Source organism: Muscardinus avellanarius (genome assembly GCF_963383645.1).
Source record: "Muscardinus avellanarius genome assembly, chromosome: Y".
Taxonomy (NCBI): domain Eukaryota; kingdom Metazoa; phylum Chordata; class Mammalia; order Rodentia; family Gliridae; genus Muscardinus; species Muscardinus avellanarius.
This window is the reverse complement of record NC_137809.1, coordinates 5,080,419-5,090,201: the sequence shown is the minus strand read 5'-3', so window position 1 is coordinate 5,090,201 and position 9,783 is coordinate 5,080,419.

Sequence of the window (9,783 nt, the reverse complement as noted above, 5' to 3'; positions counted from 1 at the left end):
TCAAAGTGGTCTTCCCCTCAGTGTGCTGTCCTGAATGCCACTTGACTCTAGAAATCAACCTTACAGACAGACACACCTAGAAGTATCTTTATACTAGGCATCTCTCTGTCTTATTATGTTGACAGTCCAAATTAACCACCAGACACAATCAAATAAGTGGTTTAGTAAAGAAAGAAAATGTTTGGTCCAGGTGTGGTGGTTTTCACCTGCAATCTCAGTACTGGGGAGATTAAGATAGGAAAATAACAGGTCCAAATCCAGCCTCACTGACTTAGAAGTACCCTGTTTCCAAATAAAATATAAAATAGAGATGAAAGTATATCTTGGACATAGAATATCCTCGGTTCACTGTTGCAGACTAATCTCAGTCGGGTCGTTATTGTCCGCTCCCGGTCAAATCCTCAGAAAGATGGGGAAAAAGGCAGGTGAAGTTCTGCAGCCTCTTGTCTGCAGTGATTCTTTCCCTTTAGGGACTGAATTTTCTTTAGGTCCCTAAATGATGACGCTTTGGAAAGAACCTGAGGTGGACAAAGGCTTCTTGAACCAATGACACTTTATTACAGAAAACCCCAAAATTTATACCCTTCCCCAGTAAAGTTAAAAGAAAAAGGAGGGTGGGTGTCTTTCAGCTGGCTGTTGGCCCTCGAAGAATTAACTCCTGTTCCTCTCCAAGGTCTTGCAGATAAGCAGTTCCAGGTGGCAGCCTCCCAGAATAGTCAAGGCTTGGGAGATTCTCGGGTAATCTTCTTTAACTTTTCCTGGAACTTTTCCATCTTTTGGGCTCAGTTCATATAGCAAGTGTGGGGAAATGTGGTGATTCAGGTGGATGTGATGGAGTTTCTTCAGGTGTTGGCATCTTATCTTCTAAATCTGAAAGCTTAAGCATACTCACAACACAGTTTGGCAGACAAAATACTACAAACAACACCACAAGTTTCTTAGTTCTAATTGTCAGATGTATTTTCTTAACTGCTAAGCACTCTTCTTTAGACAACAAGCCTATTAAAAGCCTACTCATTTTTAATAATCCACTTCCCTGTCACAAACCCTCTGCAACCTGCTTCTAACTTTCTAATTCCTTCCTTTACCAGTTGGGACTTTCTTATGATAAGCTCCTCTTCATGCAAAAATGCTTTTCTTACTCTTAACGATATTTCCTTTCCTTCATACATATATATTTAGAACGTCTGTCCTTTATTTAGTCATATTCATTTCTAACTATGCGGTCAGTCAACAGTCTTTTTCTTTGGGTCTATTGTATTTGGGCAGCTAAGTTGTTTATCAACTAAATTGCTCTAAGGTCACACACAAGGTTTTTCTCTGTCTCTAGGCAGGATTTCAAGGGTAAACAATTGCTTTGAACTGAGCTAATTTGTCGGAGTTAATGGATAGTGATGAAGGTCGGAGGACATTTGTGATTGCTGCAGCTGGGGTGCTTATCACGGTACCTGAATTCTGGCCAGTTTCTCATTATTGTTGAGCAGAGCCAAGGATGTTTAGACAAATTATTAGAGAGTTTATTTCCACGGACTCAGTTTCTTTTTATAGTCCTGATTTCACATCACTGGAGCAATTTGTGTAGAAAGTTAAAAGGAATAATAGTGAAGGGTATCTAAAAGTGGGGGGTACTTTGGCCAGAGACGATACCTCCTTCGCGGGGCTTTTCTGCCGATTAACTATGTGGAGTGGGGTCTCAACACATAGATGCCGAGGCAGCAGGATGTCCTGGCATTTCACTCCCCAGCACCACCACATACAGACACATAAAATTAAATGTTTATGTTTCTGTGTAAACCAAAGATCAATATGATATGCTGTGGAATATAACTCTGAGGGCAGCTCGTTGGCACTTAAGAATACTTACCTATGACAATATAATCTAACAGTTAGGATCCACCATCACAAACATTGTAGAATGTTAATGATATGTTTCTCAGTACTGATAACCACCAAAGGACTAATGGTGGCATAGCCATTGGGTATGAGCATATGGACACTATGGTGAATTGAGTCATTCCTCCACATAGTTCTTGAAGAGGTGATGCTAGGATCCAAAAAATATATGACCACAAAAAAATCTACAAGCAGCTGGATGGTATGAGTGGCTTTTTGCTCTTGTGAAGCTTTAGAAGAAAGGCTGGTGCTATAAAAGTGCTGGAACTGACTTTTATGCCTGCGCAAGAGAGCCACCATGTACCCAGGGGAGAGGATCATAAGCCCAATGAAGAATACATCCTGGAACATCCCTCATAAAGAAAACAGGAGCCTTGGGATATGGTCCATGGGTGAGACACTGCTGAATTTAGAAATAATGTCAGCTGAAATTTCATTGGTGGTGCCAGCAATGGCAATTATTAAATGATCATTAATGGATATATTAGAGACTTAGAGAATGAGAAAGCAACACAGGCTGTGCCATGGGGATTTATGTTTTAACTTTGCCAACCAGGAGCTTCTGGGTCTGAGGGTGATGGCCTGGTGCATGCTCAACAGCCAGGTGTTACCAACAGGTAGGCTTCTATGCAACTTGTACAAGTAGACAACTGATATACATGTGATGTCACCCCAAGACCCCAAGACCCTGAAATGTCTTCATCTATGAAGGCCCTTGTCAGCAGCATCATTATGTGGATTAAAGCCAAGAGGCTGATGATCAAGTTTATGGGCTTGGGCCTGGGGTACAGAAAGAAGAAGAGGACATGGAACAGAAGAAGGATGGTGTTGGCTGAGATCCCAATTAGAGTTTTTCCAAATAAGGCATTTTATGTTAATATTATTGTGCAATTTATTGTCTTTATTCATTTTATGGGGGGAAGAAACATATACTAAACACCCAAAGGTAAAATCAGAAAAAGTCATCATCACAAATGTTGCCATGTTCATTCTCAACAACCACACCATGAGCATGTGCAGGTATCACAATGCCCCCTGTCCTGTGCTTCTTCACTGCTCAGACTCCCCTGCCTCCTTAGAAGCCACACCCACTCTTCCCTCCTCCCCTCCTTTCTAGTTATTGCTGGGTGCTGTGTCCATCCCAACACTGGTCTCCCAGAGTGCAGAGCTTTATTCTGCAATAAAAATATCTATATAAAAACCATTATATTATTACCTCATGTTTGCATGTTTTAGAAGCAAAAGAAATATATTATTTGGTTTTGATCTCGATTAAAATTTAGGGGGATTTAACATCTGTGGAATTGTGCTCAATAATAAGAAAGAGGATTGTATAAAATTGGAAATAAGATCCTCCAAACAGGAGAATCAGAATATAGTACATATACAAAAAATATATTATTTCAGAGCTATCTTTATTTTGATTGCTTTATTCCCAAACCAAATATTCTTTTTGGGGGGTACTGGGATTTAAACACAGGGGGATTCTATTTCCAAGATGTCGTGACCCTAAGGATCTGACCTGCAGAGCCTAGGGAAGAAACACATGAACGCCGACTTGCTGATGAAGCTACTTCCTCTTTATTCCCCACCACAGTTTTCTTATATACAGCATACCAAGCCTGCTCCCAAAATATCCACCAATCCTATTCTGCCCATGTCCATCCCATGCTCCCAAGAAGGTATCTCATAGTCGTACTGGCCTAACCTCGAGGCATTACATCACAGTCCATGCATGAGGTGCATGATACTGACAACAGCGCATGCACCAGCCAAGACCACCATCACAAGCTCTCATGACTTGGCAGTCAGCCCGGGCACCATCTTGGGCTGCCGTGCCACACCCTGGCTTCCCACAGCTCCCTATTTTTATTTATTTAAGAACACAAGGTTTGGGATCATGCATGTCTTAGGTTGCCACTTCCAACTCACTCATTCTTACCAGTCATCAGTTCAGCAACATCATGGTTGCCTGCCTGTCTTAGGTTGATATGAGGATGGAGTAGTCTTACCTGTCCTTGGCTACCGATCCAGCATGCTAAGCCAGACATTGGGGGAACTACCAGCCTCCAAGGCGGCCATAGCTTAGACCAACATGTGCTGCTGTGTTGCCATTTCTTCTTTATGTGCCACATACAGATAAATATCGTCCCACACGCTGCAGTAGAAGAAATGCCCAAAATGCCATTCCTCCCCAGTCTTTTAAAAACCCCACTGCCCCATGAATCATGTCCATCCATTGTTGATCCATGGCCACCTCCACTCTGGTATTTTTTACAGCAACAATTGACGAACGTAAATCTTGTATGGTCTTTTCGAAGTCTCAGCTCCAGTTTCCTAGAGGCATGTGGCTTAGCTGTCTCGACAGGTTACCTGCTCGGGAAAAGTTCTCATACTGTACAGAGGTTATACATAAGCCAGGAAGGCTCAGGACACATGACAACATAGCCATCTGTCCAAGTATGTCAACTTGTTTTTGCAACAAATCTACTCTTTGGTTGATCATTAAAATGCCTGCCTTTAATTGACCATTAATACTTTTTGTTGCACCAAGGCAATAGCTGTATTCTCTGCTTAAGCTATTCATTGTTGTCACCGTATTTAAAGAAGTTGCTAAGGAGGCCACTGCTATAGCAGCCACGGCTGTCGCTGCTGTAACTGCAGCAATAATTGCTGCTGTAATGCCCAAATCCGACCGGCTGCACCTCAGGAGCACCAGCAAACTGGCTTCCTCTACCTTCACAGGCCAAGACACCGCAGTTGGCATGCGCAACAAAACAGCTAAGAGAAACAAGGAAGCTTTCCAATACCATGAGAAGTCTAAGTATTAGCCTCAACTCTAGGCTCTTTGGCGGAGGCATTTCCTTTTTCTTTAGCTGGTCATGTCAAGCGTTCCGGGACCCACACTGGGTGTTCTTGGTCCTGTGGAAAAACACAAACCGCTCCTCCTGTCCATGTTAATACAGTTACCGGCCCTCACCATACTCCTATAAGCACATCCTTCCAGAGGACAGAAACTTGGCCTAAGGCCTTTAGTCTGCTATGCTGTTCAGCCACAGAATGGCCCTCAGAATCCAATTGTAAAAAATTTAAAATAAAAAGAATGAGATTAAGTTTGTCCTTGAGAGATTTCCAGTGGGTCCCAATTCCCCCTTTTTGTTTAACTAGAGCACATTTAATGTTGTGATTGGCCCTTTTTACTATTCTTTGTCCCTGCGGATTATATGGTAGGCCATGGGGAAGCTTAATGCCCATCTGTTTACAAAAATTTGCAAAGCAATGAGATGTATATGCTGGACCATTATCTGTTTTCAATTGGCTAGGAATCCCCCAAGCAGCAAAAACCTGTAAACAATGAAAAATAACGTGTTGGGCTTTCTCACCAGTATGAGCAGAGGCAAAAACAATGCCTGAACAGGTATCTTCAGAAACATGAACATATTTAAGTGTTCCAAACTCACTAACATGGGTAACATCCATCTGCCAAATCTGTAGAGGCTTCAAGCCTCGGGGGTTTACTCCCACCCCACGCTGGGGCAATAGGGGCAGGCATTGAGTGCACTTCAGGACTATGTCTCTTGCCTGTTCCCAAGTGATCTTAAATTTCAATCTGAGGGTAGTATTGTTAACATGAAGGCAAAAGGCCTACTGTATCTTTAGGGAGTGGTCCTCTAAAATCAGAGGCCACCATCTGGACTCCTATCTCTGGGGTCAGTATGAGTCTGGAGGTGGCACAGATTTCCAGTCCTGTGCTGCTGGCTGTGGCTCTCCTTGGGGCTCCATGGGTTTGTGCACCTGGGGGATCTGATGTAGGATGGGCCATGGGGTCGGGGATTGCTGCATCACCCCATATATTTGCGGGCCCTGAGGCGAGGGGCCCCAACAACCATTTTTTGGCCGAGCTCCCTTCTGACTAGGTGACAAGGGATCGCCATCTACATCCCATTTGGAATGACACTCTCCTGCCCAATGATTGCCTTTCCGGCAGTGTGGGCACAGCCGTGGTTCCTGGGCTGCAACTTGGGGCAGCCCTAATGCCTTCCCCTGACCTTGATGGCGAGGGCAGTCCTTCTTGAAATGCCCAAGCTGGCCACATGCATAACATCCCCCTCGTACTCCCACTTGACCTACTTGATAAGATTTCCCTTTCAACCCTGACACAATGGCTGCAGCAATAGCCTGGCCCTGTATAACACCTTCATTAATATCTCAGCAGACCTTGAGCCAAATGTCTAAATTTTTCTGTTTATATGGTCTGATGGCATCTCGGCATGGTTTGTTAGCCTGCTCATATGCCAATTGCTTTATGAGAGGCATTGCTGAATCTACATCAGGGAGTACTCAGCTAGCTGTCTCCACCAACCTGGCCAAAAAATGTGCGAAAGGCTCATTGGGTCCTTGCGTGACTTTAGATAGGCTTGCTCCAAAATCACCAGATCCTGATAACATCTTCCAGGCCCTCAAGGCACAATGATTGATTTGATCATACACTTGTTGTGGATAACCTATCTGATTATTTACAAAAGCCCCCTGTCCCATAAGCATGTCTACATTCCAGGCAGGCTGTCCTGCCTGAGCATTGGCAGCCACCTGCTCAATGGCATATTCCAAGTAAGTGGCTTTCCAATTAAGATATTCTCCCCCGGAGAGTACAGCCCTGCATAAATTAGACCAATCAAATGGGGTCATGCAATGCCATTCCAGTCCCTCCACTTGTGTTAGAGTGAAGGCGGCTTGAATACCATAAGTAGACACTGATTCTTTAATCCTTTGAATTACTTTCCAATCTAGTGGCTGATGATATCTCTGTTGATTCTGATCTAAAAGGACAGGGAAAGCACCTGGGACTGCAGGGACCCTAGTCCACACAGCAGCACTCCTGCTCCTACCATGTGATCACTATAAGGAGGCAGTATAAACAAGGGTGGGTTGGCAATGGGCCAGGCGGCTCCTCCTGATAAGATGGCGGGCGCAGGCGCACCCTAGCTAGGGAGCCGACAAGCTCTGTTACTTCCTCATCAGAATTAAAGCTCTCCTCCTTGGCTTCAAGGGAACTTTCTCGACTTTTTTGAGACATTTGCTCTTTTACTTCCTCAAACGCCTTCCCTCCCTCTGTTAAGACTTGTTGGTAATGAACCGAAGTATCCAACATACATGACCTTACTAAACTCCAGATAGCCAATGTGCCCAGGAGCAATGGGCATCTTTCATCTGCTAACTGTAGGTCACAACTCAGCTGTTCCCACTGAGGAATATTGACATACCCTTCCTCTAAACACCATGGAGCCTCCTCTGCCACCATACTCAAAAATTTTTCTATCATATGTGCTTTCACTTTCACTCCTCCCTTAACTAAGATTTTTTCTACCGCAGTCCTAATTCTCAACGCAGTCACTCGTGACCCCATTCCTTCTTCGTTGCTTACTGCTATCCTTAACTTCATCACTATGCCGTGAACTTTATAGTGCTATCCCTTCACCACTTACCTTGCGGACCTTATCTTTTTTTTTTTTATCCCAGGTTTCGGCACCACTATGTTGCGACTCTAAGGCTCTGACCAGCAGAGCCTAGGGAAGAAACACACAAACGCCGACTTGCTGATGAAGCTACTTCCACTTTATTCCCCACCACAGTTTTCTTATATACAGCATACCAAGCCTGCTCCCAAAATATCCACCAATCCTATTCTGCCCATGTCTATCCCATGCTCCCAAGAAGGTATCACATAGGCGTACTGGCCTAACCACGAGGCATTACATCACAGTCCATGCATGAGGTGCATGATACTGACAACAGTGCATGCGCCAGCCAAGACCACCATCACAAGCTCTCATGACTTGGCAGTCAGCCCGAGCACCATCTTGTGCTGCCATGCCACACCCTGGCTTCCCACACCAAGACATACAACAAGACCTATTTTTACTTTTGAAATAATAAGTAGATTTTGCTAAGTTTGCTGAAGATGGAATTGCACCTGTGATCTCATATCTTAGCCTTCCAAGATACACCAAATATTCCCCATATATTAACAGGACACATATTGATCAATATGAGCATTGAATTCAGACTTTTCTCTGATCTGTAATCTGCCATTTACCATGTGTGTTATCTTGAGTTGTCTACCCATGAGTAGTCGTTATCTTTTCTGTGAAATATGCACAGCAATATTTAATATTTTATTTTTATTTGTACATAATGTGATTTTATTTGTGATTTATAAACAGGCATATTTTAGATAATAGATAAAAAGTTTACATATATGTACCAAAATGAGAGTGTTTCTGGCACACTCTTGTCTCTACAGAAATGTTGACTATCATTCTTATTATTATGAGTTCCTCATATATGTCTTGGGTCACTTAGTATGCCTCTTTTAATAATTGATAAACTTTGTCTCTGCCAAAAGAGAGAAGATAAAAAAATTACCAAAATATGATATGTTCACTATCTCTTTAAGAGAACTCTAATGAAATTTTAAGTCTTTATCGCTTTTCTTCAAGACAGCTGTGTGTTTTTATCCTTATGTCAGGATAACTATGTGTGCAGGATATCACTTCGTAGAATCACATGCCATTTTTTTTTCTTTAGGCATGTGGAATCAAGGTTTTAAATATAACTACAAGCCAGGAGTGGTGGTACATGCTTGTAATCTCAGCATTTGAGAGGCTGAAACCTGAGGATTATGGTTCACAGACAGTCTCAGCTACTTATTGAGGCACTCTGCAACTTAGTGAGACTGTTTCAAACTAAGAGACTAAAGAAATTGGGCAGAGGGTGTATATCGAAGGTCATATTTCCCTGGGTTCCATTCCCAAACCTGCAAGAAAAAAAAAACAAAACAAAACAAAAACTACATTTAAAATAAGTCAAACTGCCAGCTATGGTCATGCACACTTATAATCCCAGTAACTTGGGAGGCTGTGAAAGGAGGATCACATGTTCACAGCCAGCCTCATATACTCTGAAATGTAGTGAGGCCCTGTTTAAAAATAAAGAACAGGCGGAGCTGCCAGACCCCTGGAGAAACTGGGCCCAGTTGTAAGACCCTGGGTCCTGGGCGGTGGTCAGGTGGGGCACGCCGGACCACCGCCCAGGTTGGTGCTGGGGTCTCCAAAGCTGGGATCAGGACCTGCCAAGGGGTTAGGCTGGTGCTGGGGCTAACAGCAGGCATCAGAAGCTTCCATGAGGCAAGGCTGCTACTGAGGCCTCTGAGGCCAGGATCAGAGCCTGCCAAGGGGTTAGGCCAATGTCGAGGCCAACGACCAGCATCGGAGGCTTCCAGAAGGCAAGGCCACTACTGGGGCCTCTGAGGCTGGGGTTGGAGCCTGCTGAGGGGTTAGGCCGATGCCGGGGCCCATGGCCAGCATTGGAGCCTGCTGCATGAAAAGGATCCTGCCAGGGCCTCTGTGGCTGGGATCAGAGTCTGCAGAGGGGTTAGGCCAATTCTGGGGCCAATGGCCAGTATCAGAGCCTGCCATGAGGCAAGGTCATTCTGGGACCTCTGAGGCTGGGATTGAAGCCTGCCAAGGGGTTAAGCCAGTGCCTGGGCCAACATCTGGCATCGGAGCCTTCCGTGAGGCAAGGCTGCTACTGAGGCTTCTGAGGCCAGGATTGGAGCATGCCGATGAGTTAGGCCAGTGCTGGGGCTTCCAAGGCCAGCATTGAAGTTGGCAATGAGGCAATGCTGGTGCTAGGGCCTCTGAGGCTGGGATCAGAGCCTGCAGAGGGGTTAGGTTGGTGCCGGGGCCAGCGGCCAACATTGGAGACTTCCATGAGGCAAGGCTGCTACTGAGGCCTCTGAGGCTGGGATCAGAGTTTGCCTTGAGGCTAGGCCGTTGCTGAGGCCACCAAGGCCAGGATCAAAGCTAGCTGAGGGGTTAGGCTGGTGTC